This window comes from Nymphalis io, chromosome 26 (genome assembly GCF_905147045.1).
Source record: "Nymphalis io chromosome 26, ilAglIoxx1.1, whole genome shotgun sequence".
Taxonomy (NCBI): domain Eukaryota; kingdom Metazoa; phylum Arthropoda; class Insecta; order Lepidoptera; family Nymphalidae; genus Nymphalis; species Nymphalis io.
Genome location: NC_065913.1, coordinates 6,170,040 through 6,188,335, shown reverse-complemented (window position 1 = coordinate 6,188,335; position 18,296 = coordinate 6,170,040). Strand labels below are relative to the sequence as shown.

The 18,296-nt window shown below is 34.1% G+C and overlaps 1 protein-coding gene and 1 non-coding gene across 2 annotated transcripts in view; both read left to right on the top strand.

Annotated features, from left to right (window-relative positions):
• The window catches only part of LOC126778443 (nephrin-like), a 337,695-nt gene that overhangs the window by 249,630 nt on the left and 69,769 nt on the right, over window positions 1-18,296 (top strand). The gene's annotated exons all lie outside the window — the stretch shown is intronic.
• On the top strand, window positions 3,466-3,549 carry Trnal-uaa (transfer RNA leucine (anticodon UAA)). Its single transcript has one exon. It is a non-coding gene; the product is annotated as a tRNA-Leu (tRNA).

The window sequence follows — 18,296 nt, the reverse complement described above, 5'->3', positions numbered from 1 at the left end:
ATTCATTGGTGCTTGCCCGGGTTTGAACTCACGATCATCGGTTAAGATTTACGCAATCTTACCCCTAGGCCATCTCGGCTTAATCCATATATTCAATCACAAGGCTGTGTCGACTTTGTATAGAATTACAAATATACATATCCGCGGTAAACCTAACCGCATATTTAATAAAAAACCCTGTTGTATTTATAACGGCCACTCGCTGTGCCCGTGTAAAATACTTTGACTTTGAGGAACGGCTTTTAATATGCTCTGGAAGTCTTTTCATTTGAACGAATAGAAAATACTCTAAACAAGGAAAAAAGGCTTTGAGCATTTCAGTTGCAGCCAGATATATACCTCAAAAATAAATATATATCAATAATTAAACCTGCTTTTATAACTATATAAAATTTTGCATTTGTATGGATAGTCTGTAATAAACTCAAAACTCAACGCTGAAAACGGAATTATCAAAAGTGATATACGATACTGACCATAATAATCATATTTTTTAAGGATATACGGATCAAAATAGCTTATCACTTATTATAAGTCGGTTATCAACAGTCACTAGTTGTAATGACGTGAGTTCTTACAGAACTGGCGCTGAATTCTACTAACAAATTGTTAGTATATCATCCTTATTTATGTTATTTCATTTTATTATACACTATTGACATAAAAGTTAACATTTAAGTTATTATTTGATATAACGGTATATGGTAACATCACACAAGTTCGGTTCCGATCCGAATAAATATAGAATAGTTAAAGTTGGATTAAAAAAGCCGAGATGGCCCAGTGGTAAGAATGCGTGAATCTTAACCGATGATCGTGGGTTCAAACCCGGGCAAGCACCACTGAATTTTCATGTGCTTAATTTGTGATTATAATTCATCTCGTGCTTTACGGTGAAGGAAAACATCGTGAGGAAACCTGCATGTGTCTAATTTCACTGAAATTCTGCCACATGTGAATTCTACCAACCCGCATTGGAGCAGCGTGGTCGAATAAGCTCCAAACCTTCTCCTCAAAAAGAGGAGAGGAGGCCTTTAGCCCAGAAGTGGGATATTCACAGGCTGATACGGTAAAGTTGGATTGAGATTGAATCAGGAACGTATCGTAATCAAGGGACGTATCGTATCGTATTAGTAGAATAGTAGTCGACCCCTGCTCTGCTGTGTACGGTTGACTGTTAGTGATTGATTACCTTTTCTTTGTCTGAAGACAATCCTGAGTGTAAAATCTGGTATTGTCATTAATCAACGTGTAAAATTTCAACTCCTTAGGATAAGAGGAAGTTTTAATCCAAGTTATAGGATTTGAACTAAATAAACCAACAAAGAAACATTGAAAGTTAAATAAAAGCTTGTACCCGTAAAGGTCGTATACGAACGATATAAAATGGCTTTCACCCTTCTTAAGGCTTGAATGTTGATATTATTTGTCTTTTTATTTATTTACTTCATTATCACATGTACAGCCACAATCACAGACATTTAGTTAGATTCAAAGACAGTCAGTCAGGCAATAGGTAAAATAACGGGCTATTAATACTAGTGATAACCCAGCTGCTTATACATATATATATATATATATATATATATATATATATATATATATATAATTTTAATTAGGTAAACAGAACGATCAATGGGTCACCTGTAAATACACTTTTTTATAGTATAGGTAGGCGGACGAGCATAAGGTAAGTGGTCACCAACGCCCATAGACATTGGCGTTGTAAGAAATTTTTAACAATGGCTTACATCGCCAATGCGCCACCAACCTTGGGAACTAAGATGTATGATTATGTCCCTTGTGCCTGTAATTACACTGGCTCACTCATCCTTCAAACCGGAACACAACAATACTATTTATAATTGATAATTAAAATGTAATTTTAAAGTTTATTAAGACACAAGCCTCTATTAAATTAGTCAGAATAGTATAAATAAACTTTTTTTTTTTCAACAAAACGGTCCGTGTCGAAGTGAAACGCCCACGCCTAAATCATTTAGGAATAATGAGATCAATTTATCTTAAGTAAAATCCGACAAAATGAAGAAAAAAAATTAGCTTTTCTTCTTATGTTTACACTTGAAGTGTTATTTATGATATAATTATGTATTTTTGAAGTATTAAAAAAAATTAAGTTTAATCAAGTATATGTTTCCATCTTAACACCAAAAGACCAAAATATTATGAATGAATTGTAAAATCCAACATGTATAAAAAGTTAAGTAAATAAAAGTTCAGTTGATCTGTACACCTACATACCGCTTTATTTATTTCATGTCCTTCACCCAAAGGTGGTCTAGAAGAGATCACTCTTTTAGCGATAAGACCGCCTTTTGTACATTAATAGTTTTTTTGTTTGTATTTATAACTGTACGTTTCTGTAACTCTTTTGGTGTACACTAAAGCATATTCTATTCTATTCTATAAAAATATCCATTCCAATATAAGATTCGTAATTAATTAAAAATTAATTTAAAAAAAAAACTTGGACTAAAAATCCGAAGGTAAGACAAATTTTCTTAGGATTTCTTATATAATTTCTCATTCACGGCTAACGTTCTATTTTTAAAACTAGAGCCATTAAAAACTCAAAAGCGAATCATTGCTACAATTTCACGCCCTAGATAACTAATATCTGCTAATGTTGCCAGCTAAAAAATACAGAATATTATAAATTGTATACATTGAGAATTATGTTAATAGCTATAATTTGTATAAACTATATACTGGTGGTAGGGCTTTGTGCAAGCTCGTCTGGGTAGGTACCACCCACTCATCAGATATTCTACCGCAAAACAGCAATACTTGATATTGTTGTGTTCCGGTTTGAAGGGTGAGTGAGCCAGTGTAATTACAGGCACAAGGGACATAAAATCTTAGTTCCCAAGGTTGGTGGCGCATTGGATATGTAAGCGATGGTTGACATTTCTTACAATGTCAATGTCTAAGAGCGTTGGTGACCACTTACCATCAGGTGGCCCATATGCTCGTCCACCTTCCTATTCTATAAAAAAAAAACATCTAATATTTGAAATTTTCTCTATTTAATATTCTTAAATTTTCAAATATATAATATTGATTTATTATTATGATTAACATTATTATTTGATTTGTGATTGTTCTTACGTATGTCGCCTATGCGCTGAATTTATCCTGAATGAAGATTTAGTTTATTATTTGCGATTAATGATGTTGAGGTACATAAATTATCTGTGCATCAACAGGATGTTCAGACACGTTGTATCTTCGTTACAATATACAACGTAAAATCCTCTCGCAAAATGGAAGCGTTGCAACAGTTATGTACTGAGTTATCTATTTATTTACTTTTATATCGGATTATTATCATATATATGCATAAATAATAATATGTATATATTCAATCACTAAAATTATGTAAAATTGTATAAAAGATAAGATGTTTTAATATAGATTTTGCGACTTTTTACCTTATACGAAAGTGTCAGGTTGGCCGAGTGGTCTAAGGCGCCAGATTTAAGCTCTGGTTCCCGAGAGGGAGCGTGGGTTCGAACCCCACACCTGACATAGTAACCAATACGATTTATGTTGTTTTTGTTATATTTTTCACGGCGCTCTGTTATTTTTTTTTTTGTATTAATTTTATTTGCCATTGAAATGTATGCTGATGAATATTTTTTATGCCTAATAATATAAATATTTCCTGTTAATTGTTACCCTTTTACATAAATTGTAATAAGCTAAGCGAAATCATTAGTTAAAAAAATCATTGTTGCAAAAGGTTACGACGTAATTAATGAATATATAGACGAACGCACAACTGAAATGAAACAATTTTCCTTAGGCTATTTCCTTTACCGAAAAACACGGGATCGTTCGTCTGTTTTTCTCAGGTCTGTTTTTTGGATTGATAGATTTATTTTGTCTATAAATAATAATTTATGTACTTCTAATAATTAACTTTCCCTTCAAGAAGCTTGTTGTTTATTACTTAATTTTCTTAATTATGAGATTTGAATTCGTTATTCGAAATTTGTATTCGATTTTCAAAAGTAAATCGCAGCATGGTCAAAAATCGTGTATAAATACGCGTCGAAGTAACGTTGTCGGGTGAATTATTTATAAATGTGAGCAGAAACCAAATGGGAAATCGTTGGAAGTAGACGCGCTCTGAGAGACGGAAATCCGACTGATGTTTACTTACGACCGAACCTTTCAGTGTAATTGTATTGAATACACACGACTGAAGAGTTGCTTTCATGAATGAAACGAGAAACGAAATAGACCGTCCGATGTCTTAGGATATGATGTGAACCGTTTTTTACCACTTAATACTTATTTTTATAGCCCTTTAACTGCCTCACAGATTATGAGGTCTAGTTTCGAATTTAGTAGGTGGTATGGGTTCGTGCAAGTCTGTCTGAGTATGTTCCACTCATACATCATATATTTTACCGTCTAGCAGCAATGCTCAGTATTGTTGTATTTTGGTTTGGAGGTTGAGTGAACCAGTGTTACTACATTTACAAGCGACATAACATTTATGTTGGTGGCATATTGACGATGTAAGGGATGGTTAATATTTGTTACAATGTTGATGTCTATGAGCGGTGGCGACTACTTCATTTCAGGTGGCCCACAAGCCTATCTGCCTACCTAATACAGTAAAAAAAGAATACCGTGTCAAGGAAATAAGAATAATTGAGTTCTTCTATAAAATCAATAGTATTTAGTAAGTGCAATAGAACTTAAGAATAAACTTGTGAATTTCAGTATCGAGCAGGACTCGTATGTAATGCGATAGTCTCCAATGAGAAAAGACGACGTGGTCGAAATTACTCGCCAAGGCAATGCTGTGCTAAACTAAAATGGGAACAATTTCCTGCGTTAGATAGTCTCCGATGAGAATGAAATATGTGGCCGAAAATGATCAAAATAAACTAGACAAGTAATACCGAATACTCTATATAGCGTTATGGTTCTGACAGTAGAATAGACCTTTCTCAATCCGATGTTGTCATAAGAGCCAACACAGAGATTTTTTGCTTTTTATCAGTCAATACTATCGAACATTTAATTAGCTTCCTACCCTTATGAAAGCAAAAGCCATAGTCATCAGCCATAAGTCTATAAATGGAAAAGACCAAATCCTTTTTTTTTATGTTAAATAACAAATTGCCGGCTCTATATAAATTGGCATGTTCATTGCAATGTTGACGACTTAGAAATTTATAAAGAACGATGAACACTTGGTTGAGTCGAAAATTTAGATTGTGATGATGTTATTGTCATTCTTATTATAATAAATCATTACTTAAAAAATTGTGACGTTATTACAGAACGAAAATAATACCAGGCAGGCAAGAAAGATCGACGCGAATATTTAATTATGTAATTTTTATGTAGATGTTAAATTTGTGCCTCTGTGGTAGGGCTTTGTGCAAGCTTTTCTGGTAGATTAGTTACCAGCCACTCAATCGATATTCTAAATAGCAATACTTAGTATTGTTGCGTTCCGGTTTGAAGGTGAGTGAGCCAGTGTAACTACAGGCACAAGGGACATAACATCTTAGTTCCCAAAGTTGGTGGAATTGGCGGTGTAAGGAAAGGTTAATATTTCTTACATCGCCAATATCTATGGGCGGTGGTGATCATTTACCAGGTGGCACATTTGTCCGCCTTATATGTTATAAAATTATATATATATTTAATGTGTATTTTTATACCTTCAAAAAGGTAAAAGGATCTATTTTCTTATTTCAAGTCATTAGTGTCCAGTGGTCTAGTGTCTACTCTTGACGTGACGTGTTATATTGTTATTTAACAAGATACTACAAAAGCCCATATTTTTGTCACATGTATATATTTTACCAAAATTTATAAATTTTATTTTACCAAAATCGAGCAGTCGATTTATTTTATTTTTATATTCACTCTTCAAATTATTTACTTTTTGATTAGTTGATTGTTGCCATTCACAAAATCGTTTGATAAATGAAGATAGCCAGTTTTTTTGTTTTTATGGTGGTAAATAATATCATTTCAACATCGGATAAGAGACAATAACATATTACAGATTGATTGAATTACTAGCAAAACCCGGGGCTACCCCAGGATCGAATTTAGTCTGTGATGAAAATGCATTAAAATCTGCCATTTTAATGTACACAATGAACACACACACAATGAATTATACATATAAAATACTTAAACGATTAGGAAGCAGCAGTAGTCTAAATTAAAAAAAAAATGTTTTCGTTTTCGAAATTGTCAAAAGCTAATAACTCAGAGGCAGTTATTTTGAAATCACAGACGGACACTTTATATATATATTGCCGTCAAAGGCGATTATTTTCATTATAAATTCTCTAAATGACTAGTTACATTACAAGAAAGATTATGCTATTGTTATAAATAAATGAAAACATGAAATGTCACCTCAGATTATAATAATTATTTGCTAAATTTGCTTCTATGTCTTAATATTATAAAAAAAAAACAAATTAATAATGTTATCTATACGCCCAATAAAAAAACAAATTAAATTTCGAATGCGTATGTTTTTGACCTTCACTACTGTCACTATTTATTTAACACAAGTACATTTTTTTATGTTCACGAAAGGTAATTGACGGTACCGGCCATTTTGTGTTTGCGATAACATATTAAGGTGAGTCTACACTGAAATGATTGGTTTTTACTGTTCAAGCTTGTTTTCGTGGGAAGTTGATTGTCTCAGTGTAACTATAGACACAAGGAGCATAACATCGTAATTCTTTTGGTTGGTAGCGTATTAGTTATGTAACGGATGGTAAATATTTTCAACAGTGCTAACATGTATGGATGGTGTTGACTTGTGTCATAATTATAGTAACCTATTTGCCAAGCACATTTAGGAAATAACTAACAAATCTAGAACGCTGATTGATGATTGATTGATGATTTTTGTTATAAGCGTAATGTAATTACAGCAATATTCATTACCAACGCGTTTTGACAACTAATAAGGTTCCAGTTTTCTCTTGTAGAGACGCCGCTTTATATTTCTTGAATTGAATGCGACGGCAAAATATTTATTCCTTTTTTTTACTCGCAACCTGAATGTGGCGAGTAAAAAAAATAAATAAAAAGTTTATTTGTATACAAGTGGCAATATATTCGCTCGTCGTTCATGTTTAGCACGCAAAAAAGTCTTTTTGACTATTCCGATACCTGAAATTATTTAATTTGCTGTTTAAATTTATACAATTTAAGTTGGAACAGAAATAAACTATTTTTATGTTGAATAGTTATTTCATATTTGAATTACATTTTGAAAAATCATTTTTTTAATATTAAAAAGATTATTTTGTTCTTGTTATTAGAATCTTATCTTATTAAAAATTAATGAATAAAAAATCTACGCTCTTACCTTGAAATTGCAATCGATTTTGTCTATTAAAGTATTTTTTTTATAATATCACACAAATTCAAATTAAATAATTGCCAAATATAAAATATTAGTCAGCCCTGGTATCGATTGTGTTATAATTAATTGACTATAAAATATTTATGAACACGCGTCGATTCATTAATTATGTAATATGCAAAATTATATAAAAGTTATCTGAGAACTCGTTTTAAAATTATCGTAATATTTGCATTTTAGCGCTATAACCCATTAAAAAATTCAAATATAGAACACAGTTGCAAAAACCATTACCAAAGACCATGTCCTAATAAAGCAATTTTTCTCCGATAATACATAAGAAAATGGTATTTACATTCTATGAGTATAAATATATTATTATTTCAAATGATTGAGTGATAATAAAATTATTTGGCTTATTACTGAGCAAGAGCAACGAAGCCGAGATGGCCTAGTGGTAAGAACGCGTGAATCTTAACCGATGATCGTGGGTTCAAACCCGGGCAAGCACCACTGAATTTTCATGTGCTTAATTTGTGTTTATAATTCATCTCGTGCTTAACGGTGAAGGAAAACATCGTGCGGAAACCTGCATGTGTCTAATTTCATTGAAATTCTGCCACATGTGTATTCTACCAACCCGCATTGGAGCAGCGTGGTGGAATAAGCTCCAAACCTTCTCCTCAAAACATGGGACATTAACAGGCTGTTACTGTTACTGTTACTGAGCAAGAGAAGTAAGGAAAGATAAGAAGAAAATATTACAAAGCACTTTGATTATTCATTGAAAAAAAAAATTTAATTGTTATTATGACAAATGAACGAATTAAAATATACATACCCTAATCTTAAGTGTATTAGTAAGCATAAAATGAAGATAAAAATATAACATGATTAATTTTTTAACAAGGCAATACGTAGACCGTAGAGTTACAATATGGATATGTACGAATAGAAGATTTTTTTAGAGTTAAATTTAATATAATATTTTTTTTATTTAATATTAACTCCATGAAAATAAGCATATATTAATTTAGGAACGCGATATTTGAAATTAGAATGAATTCGAATTTCGAATGACAATAAACGGCTAAACGCGATAAGCGTCGACGGTCGAGCCGCGAGCTTCAGCCGTCAGTTGCGCGTCGGCGGTCGTCAAGTTTGGATGTATAACGGATGTATTGATTTCCTATACGTCGCGGTGTTCCGAGTCGTAATATTTATATTATTAAGTACTCAACAAATGTGGAGTGAGTGTGTTCGTGAATTATGGTATACCTATGTGACCATAACTTAAAATGATTTAATTAAGGATTGCGTTTTCTTTAAATTAAAGGTATGTTATTTTTTTTTAAATAAAACCGTTTTTTTCTTATCTAAAAAAAATATTAGTATTATAACTTTGCAATTTTAAGTTATTAAATGACGGTTATTTTAATTAGTGAACTGTAACTAATCTATTATGTATTAATAACATATTTATTCTTATACTTCTGTTCATTTTATATTTTTTGTGAAGTACATAATTTTAAGTTCTTTTTTTAAACTTCGTGTCATTATGTTGGTTCTTAAAAGACATTTAATGGTATAAACTCAAAGAATGTAAAGCTTAACATTATTTGTATAAATTTAACATAACTTCCCAGTTTTCCTTTCCCACCGGTAGAATAAGGGTGTACTTAAAAGTTATAAAGCGTTTATTATAGTAATACATATAACTCTATTGGTTTACGCGGCATACGGCAACAAAACTCCTAGTGGGCATGATTTTTTCCGCCATCTTTAATGATTATCGTCATGTTTCAGACAATTTAGACAAAACTTTATTGAATTTTCCTTCTCCGATCTACAGAAAACTTTAGTGAAACCACAGTTTTTATGACTCAGTCTATAGGCTATGCTATTGGCGACACCAGTATGAAGCTTCCTGAGATAGTTTTTCAGTTAATCGCGTTCATACAAACTGCCGCGGAAATGTTTTATAATATTTAATGATAAATCGCATTACGAATTTGAGTAATTTATTAGTCAATTTCGCTATTCGACGATGGAATCTGGTCTTTGATTACTACGACCGTGGCGTCAACAAAACGATTACGAATTCTAGTTTTTTTTTTAATGTAGGTAGTCGAACGCGCAAACTAGCCTGATGATAAGTAGTTACCGCCCGTAGACTTTGAGATGTAGGAAATACGATTTTTTACCACATTGATAATTAAGAAGTTACGTTCGTTGTGTTAATAAAGCCGAGATGGCCCTGTGGTAAGAACGCGTGAATCTTAACCGATGATCGTGGGTTCAAACCCGGGCAAGCACCACTGAATTTTCATGTGCTTAATTTGTGATTATAATTCATCTCGTGCTTTACGGTGAAGGAAAACATCGTGAGGAAACCTGCATGTGTCTAATTTCACTGAAATTCTGCCACATGTGAATTCTACCAACCCGCATTGGAGCAGCGTGGTGGAATAAGCTCCAAACCTTCTCCTCAAAAAAGAGGAGAGGAGGCCTTTAGCCCAGCAGTGGGACATTCACAGGCTGTTACGGTACGGTACAGTTACGGTTCGTTGTGCCTGTAAGTGCCACTGGCTCACTCACCCTTCAAATCGGAATACAACCATGCTGAGTATTCCGATTTCGCGGTAAAATATGTGACGTGTGGTTGGTACCTACCGAGACGGACGGAAGCGCTCGCTTTACGAATTTGTCAATTGCCTACTTACCTACCTACGTCGAAATATTTTATTATAATAATTAATGAATTATAATATATTTGTTGATTGTAATGTTTGAATTTCTAAGAAACACACATTTCTAATATGTTCTTTTTGTTTACATTTTTGTAGAACTTGTATTATAATTAGGCATACGGTTGCAGTTTAAATAACAATGCAAAACTGTTTTTTCATTGGTTTACTCGTAATAGCCTGTGAATGTTCCAATGCTGAGCTAAGGCCTCTCCCTTTTTGAGGAGAAGGCTTGGAGCTTATTCCACCACGCTGCTCCAATGCGGGTTGGTGGTCATTGGTAGGGCTTTGTGCAAGCTCGTATGGGTGAGTGAGCCAGTGTAATTACAGGCTCGTAATAGCCTGTGAATGTTCCAATGCTGAGCTAAGGCCTCTCCCTTTTTGAGGAGAAGGCTTGGAGCTTATTCCACCACGCTGCTCCAATGCGGGTTGGTGGAATACACATGTGGCAGAATTTCGGTGAATTAGACACATGCAGGTTTCCTCACGATGTTTTCCTTGACCGTAAAGGACGAGATGAATATAATCACAAATCTCAAATTAATCTTATGAAAATTCAGTGGTGCTTGCCCGGGTTTGAACTCGCGATCATCGGTTAAGATTCACGCGTTCTTACCATCATACCATTACTAATATAATTATTAAAAGTTGATTTGTATTGTAAAGAAACGTAACTGTTAATTTTTTTAACTTTGTCGATGTTGAAGTTGTTGAAATAATACTGAACATGAACATGCTTAGATGACTAAGTGGTTAAATCATATGCATCCGAACGAACATTGTCGGTTCAAAACCAAGTTTCACTAAATTTTCATGTGCCTAATTTGCGTTTATAACACGTTTAAGAATTGCTCATTAGAAATATGCGTGTGTCGGATCAAAATTGCCACATGCGCTGGATGCACGTAAGCCTCATTGACGTAGCCACAAAAGTTGGAGTGGACTTGCCCAGCTGTGGAAATTTAACAGACCGTTACTTTGACTTTTAAATACATTCCCCTTAAATTACCTGCTATGCTTCTTGACCTATATACAATGCATATATATACATATATATCTTAAAATTGTCATATTGTCTAAGTTTTAACAACACCTCGGTATGGTAAACCTCACAGGCAAAGTTTGTCTTAATTAGGGCTGCCAATCCGTGTTTCCGTGAATTTGTGTTGCACGATTCCTGGATGCAAGCGGGTGGGTGTATGTAAAGTTTTTAGGTGGGTAAATCGACTCGCATGCCGTGACGGTAAACTGCATAACGCGCTCTCATGACTTGCCGCCGTCGCTCTCTATTCCCTTCTGCGTGCGTGTCACGTATGCTATATATATTCGTTAATATGTATATATATATAATCCTCCTCATCGATTTCGATGACGGCGACCCTAGAAATTAATTGTTATTTCTAGCATGAACCCTAATGTGGCTCGCTAGACCAAATTTGGTTTTAAAAACCCTACGACACGTATTGCAATACAGTTGGCCTGCTGAGTTGTATGTGTAGGATGGCTTAGGTCTCTCTTTTCTTAACTGGCGCTTTTCGTCTAGTGCGTGAAGGCGGTTTTCCTCAAACGGTTACTATTTATAATTATAAGTAAGATATATTTATTTTATTAATGAAACTATTATTATATTTTAATCCATATTTATTTATTTCAACGAGTCACACCTGCCGGTTGTCCCCTGACAGCCAAATATTTTTATATAATTAAAAAGATAATTTTTTATAGTTTAAATATAAAAAATAGAGTTCTGAACTATTTTGTATGGTTTATTTATTTTCACACACACATTTTGTGTTTATCATTCATCGTGCTTGACGGTGAAGGAAAAGATCGTGAGAAAACCTGCATGTGTCTAATTTCATTGAAATTCTGCCACATGTGTATTCTAACAACCCGCTTTGGAGCAGCGTGGTGGAATAAGCTCCAAACTTTCTCCTCAAAAGGGAGAGGAGGCCTTAGCCCAGCAGTGGGACATTAACAGGCTGTTACTGTACTGTACTATACTATTTATTTTCTACTAGTGTTCGCCCGCGGCTTCGCCCGCTTTTTAGGTAGGAGGGAGATGTTGCTTTTGGGGCGAGGGATTGTTGTAAAAAAGTAAAAAATGTCCTTCAAGATTCAAGCTTGCTTCATACCAAATTTCATCAAAATCGGTTCAGTGAGCCGTGAAAGCGTAACAGACGAGACAGTTTGGTATTTATAATCTTAGTATAGATAGTATAGAACACAACAGTTAACAACCCTAGTCTTATCAATACATTTAACGTTTCGCTTATCTTGCGTGTTCCTGTGATAGCTTCGACCCAATTTCACCCTTAATGCCCGATATTTAACGCTATTTAATAGCAGGGTTGAAAGACTCGTAGATCTTAGCCGTAATTCCGTTAAAAATGCTATTAGCGGTCTTAACCGAGCGCTCGCTTCTTCGAGTTATTTTTGTGAATGGGTCTGTTATTTTACTAAACGCTTAAGAGGAAAATGTTTCAAGTGTCAACGTTCAATTTTTAATCTTAATACGTGAAACATCGTTTGTTTTTTTTTTTAGTTTTTCGATTAACTATAGATAACCATGTGAAATTGAATTTGGGACTTTTGTTATAAATTTATGTGATAAAATTTGTACGTACTAGATATGGTAATATGGTTAATTAAAAAAAAAAGTAATAAAGTACTTTGTAAATGTTCAGCTGAGTTCTCTACTATGAGGCTTAGAACTGCTCCATAGGTGGATAAAAATTGTAATAGATTTCAAAGAGACGCATGCAGGTTTCCTCACGATGTTTTTCTTCGCCGATAGTGCAAGTGTGTGGTTCAAACACAGGTGGTGAACGGTAAGTAATATAACTCTATCAGAAATATAACAAGACCAACGGAAGACATGCTCAAAATATAAGATAAATCTAGGTAGACAGCATAATTAGTTTGATAACTGCATTGGTTCAATTCCCGTTCATGGCAAATAATTGTTTAGGCGTTGCAGATGTGTTTGTCGACGCGTGTTTCCGGACCGTGACACAGGTTTCCTTTGTAAGGAAGCTGATTGTAAAGAGATTTCTTGTTTCTATTTAGTGTTATATATGTGAAAGATAGTATTTTGATGTTTTTTTTTATGTTATTGCTACGTGGATTAATGATGGTTAATGGTCACCATCGCCAATAGACATTGGTGGTGTAACCATTCCTTAGGTCGCCAATGCGCCACCAACCTTGGGAACTAACCTTGTGCCTGTACACACTTACCCACTCTCCCTTCAAGCCGGAACGCAACAATACAAAGTATTGCTGTTTAACAGTAGAATATCTGATGAGGGGTTGGTACTTAGATGAGCTTGCACAATGCTTACCTACCTAGAAAATTTTTGCTCAATCACGCTTGAACCATTGTTTTTTTTAATACAAAATAAGGATCGATGCAAATGCACCTACACTTAGTTACAAAATAATGTTTTAATTTACTTCGTGTATGTGTATTATATACGTTTATATACGTGCATGTCTAACTTTATGTAATAGCAGTTCCGATTTCGTACTCGCATATGTATTTTATCCCGTGCAATTTTTTAATCAAGGAGATATGAATATTCGCCAACCGGTCGTTTCGCTCGGACAGTTCTACAAGGCTAAGGCATTGTACAATACGACTCGCGTGCTTTATCATGCGTTTATTTAATTATTCATACAATTACTGGTTCGAATTGCAAAGTGCTAGAGAAATATTTATCTACATGTTTGTTATTTATTTTTATAAGGATTCATAGTTTTTGACAATTAAACTAGAAACTTATGTATAAAAAATACTGTCGCGGACTTTTTTTTTTAATTTATTAACAGGAATTATTTCATGATTATACATTTCAGCATATATAATATAACTTATATATATACATAGTTAGTTAGATTGTAATAATAAAAGAAAATTTCATGTATTTTGTTATTACAAGGAAACAGTTCTAGTTTGCTAGATAAACATAACTCAACATGTAATATAAGCGAGTGTGTCACGCTAACATATTATAACTTATTCTCATACTCAAGGTAACGCTAACCTTAAATAAAGTAAATTTTTGGGAGTCCTCAACCTCATCTTAAATTCAACGAATATTATGACGTACAAATAAAACTTTTCTTGTTGTATTATTCGGAAATGAGCTCAGGGTTTTTGTATTTAGAGATTTGGTGTAGTCTCGTAGCAATGGAGTAGATTTCGGTCATTGGATCAAACCCAAGATGGGACCATTATAAACATTATTTGGTTTTTCTGATCAGCAGATATTTTGATTAGCAGCCAGAAGTCTGAAAATTGGAAAGCTCTTATCCTTAGCCTGAACTATTTGGTCGTTTCGAATTTGTCGTCTGATTATGTACGAATCATTCGCATCCTGAAATCCAATGCCTTAATGCCCTAAATATCAACATAAGACCGGTCATAGATAACTCTGGCGATGCGTTGAGACGCGGCTTGACACATGACCGACTTTGGGTAGAATTTATTGTTGGGCGGATTTATTAGGTTTCTTGGGATTAGACTTTTTTTTTTATAAAGTCAATGATTCACATTAATCACCCTAAAAATGAGGTTTGCAGATATTATAAATGCGAAAATAACTGTCTGTGACGCTGTCACGGCTAAAACACTAAAGCGATTTTGATAAGATTTGGTATGAAGCAAACTTGAACATTAAGAAAGGACATAAAACGCGTGCGAAACCGCCGGCGAAAACTAGTTAATTGTCAATGTTGTATATACCTGCAAAGGCAAATCACACAGTACATAAAGATTACATGTATATAATAAGTGTGCTGTGATTAGTGAAAAAAAATTACAAAATCATTGTCAATGTATCTTTAATATATGGAAAAAAAATAAAATGCAATATCTAAACCGTATTCAAATTTCCCTTTTATGAAATTCAAATAAAAATTAAAAAAAAAACTGTTGAAATATTCCTTTGTGACCGTTATGGGCATAGAAACTTGGATACTTCAAAGTTGAATGTCAAAAATGGAAGTATAACCACTATTTTGTCAATATATATATATATACCGTAACCGTAACAGCCTGTGAATGTCCCACTGCTGGGCTAAAGGCCTCCTCTCCTCTTTTTGAGGAGAAGGTTTGGAGCTTATTCCACCACGCTGCTCCAATGCGGGTTGGTAGAATTCACATGTGGCAGAACTTCAGTGAAATTAAACACATGCAGGTTTCCTCACGATGTTTTCCTTCACCGTAAAGCACGAGATGAATTATAATCACAAATTAAGCACATGAAAATTCAGTGGTGCTTGCCCGGGTTTGAACCCACGATCATCGGTTAAGATTCACGCGTTCTTACCACAGGGCCATCTCGGCTTATATATATATATATATATATATATATATATATATATATATATATATATTGTTTATATTATAATGTTTGCCATTATATATATATATATATAATGGCAAACATTATAATATAAACAATAGAACCAATGTTTTTAGTGCTATTTTTACTTAAAATTCAATTTGAATAGATTATTGTGGTTGGTAAATTTTAATTGCTTTTTAAATAATATAAATTCTTCTTTTTTTGTTTGAAGGGTGAGTGACTTTGTACGGACACAAAGGACGTAGAGGTCGTCCGTTAATCGCGTGATGTTTTAGCATAATTTTTAGAAACTTTTCAATAAAGAGATCAGGCATAGAACCAACGGGTATACATGCTTTATGAGGCACGAGACTGTAAATGCTGCCGTTACAGACCCCGGATAACTACTCAACCTTTTTATTTGCCTCACCCGGGTTTGATTCCAGGACCGCAGTCAGGTAATAATATAAGAGTTAAAAGGCGGTTTATAATTACGAGTCGCAAAGCGGCTATATGCAGCCGCTTTACGATATATTTATAAATATAATTTATCTATATAATTTTAATTAGGTAGGCAGAACGATAAATGAGCTAGACAAGCTCATTCAGCCCGGAACAATAATACTTAATATTGCTGTTTAGAGGTAGAATACGTGATAAGTGGGTGATACTTACCCAGATAGGCTTGTACCATACCAAGTAAATATATATAAAAGTATAGGAAGGATATAAAATGATATATTCTAATGGAATATTGCTAGAAAACTTCTAGTGGATTCTCCATAAAAACCAACATACAAAAATATAAAAGGCGAAAATACAAACCGAAAACACATTATAGCTGTCAGTCTGGCGCGCGGAAACTACGGATGGAGTTTTAATTAAATTCAGCGTAGTGCCGCTTATGTTTTTTTGGTCAAAATATATAAGTTTTTTTTTTATTAAGATTATAAGACTAAATCCTTTTTTGTAATTGAAGCAACGATATAATTTTGAAACTGGCTAAACGATATAATTTTGAAACTAGTATGAGCGATGTCGATTATATCTGTTTGTATTTTTACAGGTATAATAACACATCCGGTTTTTTGGGAATTACTAATATTATTATTTATCCCTCGTGTTTATCTACCTCCTAAACCGGAGTTAAGTCCTCGTGGTTGAAACAGGCAGGCCGCTTATCCAAAAAATATTATCATCAGACACGATTGACTTTTATTTAAATCAGCTACTAAGTGGGTTAAGCAAAGGAAGTTTAACAGAATAATAAATTTCATCACAGCTTCTAGCAAAGTTAACGCGAAATAATATTATAATATTATTTGTTTTCGGTTACTCATTAATATTCTACGATGTAACATAGCAATTTCAATACGAAAACAACTTAAATATGATTAAAATGATACTCTTCCTGAATTCCAAGTTAGTAAGGCTGTAGCTTAAATAATAATTGTGAATGTACACGGGCCCGTGCGTGTCACTAAGTATCATGAACACTAATTACTGAACTTATTTTATACTTATAAATTGATATATCAGACTTTAAGCACGCAAATACAAACAGCTATTAGGTTAAAGTAAAAATTGAAGTTAAAGTCTTCGAACGTTCAACTGCTAGTCTAAAACGGCTAATTTATTTTGAGAATTTTTGAGCGTATTGTTTTTTTATAGAATAGGAAGGCGGACGAGCGTATGGGCCACCTGATGGTAAGTGGTCACCAACGCCCATAGACAATGGCGTTGTAAGAAATGTTAACCATCGCTTACATCACCAATGCGCCACCAACCTTGGGAACTAAGATGTTCTTTCCCTTGTGCCTGTAATTACACTGGCTCACTCACCCTTCAAACCGGAACACAACAATACCAAGTACTGCTGTTTAGCGGTAGAACATCTGATGAGTGGGTGATACCTACCCAGACGAGCTTGCACAAAGCTCTACCACCAATAAACGTATTCCATATCATATACTGGTGGTAGGGCTTTGTGCAAGCTCGTCTGGGTAGGTACCACCCACTCATCAGATATTCTACCGCAAAACAGCAATACTTGATATTGTTGTGTTCCGGTTTGAAGGGTGAGTGAGCCAGTGTAATTACAGGCACAAGGGACATAAAATCTTAGTTCCCAAGGTTGGTGGCGCATTGGATATGTAAGCGATGGTTGACATTTCTTACAATGCCAATGTCTAAGAGCGTTGGTGACCACTTACCATCAGGTGGCCCATATGCTCGTCCGCCTTCCTATTCTATAAAAAAAAATCGCTCTATTCTAATGTGGATTGTTTAATTGGTAAGGCTAAACAGTACAATAGGTATACCTATACTTAAAAAATCGTTTCTTATGGTTTCCTAGCTGACTATCAACGCTCAGTCAAAACTAGAGTCTAGAAAGTTTTTGTAACCTAATATTATGTTCCAAATTTAATATTTTTTACATAAGTTTAAAGAAGTAACTGGTGGTAGGGCTTTGTTTAACTGGTGGTAGGGCTTTGTGCAAGCTCGTCTGGGTAGGTACCACCCACTCATCAGATATTCTACCGCAAAACAGCAATACTTGTTATTGTTGTGTTCCGGTTTGAAGGGTGAGTGAGCCAGTGTAATTACAGGCACAAGGGACATAAAATCTTAGTTCCCAAGGTTGGTGGCGCATTGGCTATAAGCGATGGTTGACATTTCTTACAATGCCAATGTCTAAGAGCGTTTGGTGACCACTTACCATCAGGTGGCCCATATGCTCGTCCACCTTCCTATTCTATTCCTATTCTATAAGTAAAGTGCGCGGAACCGTCACTCTTAACCCAATTC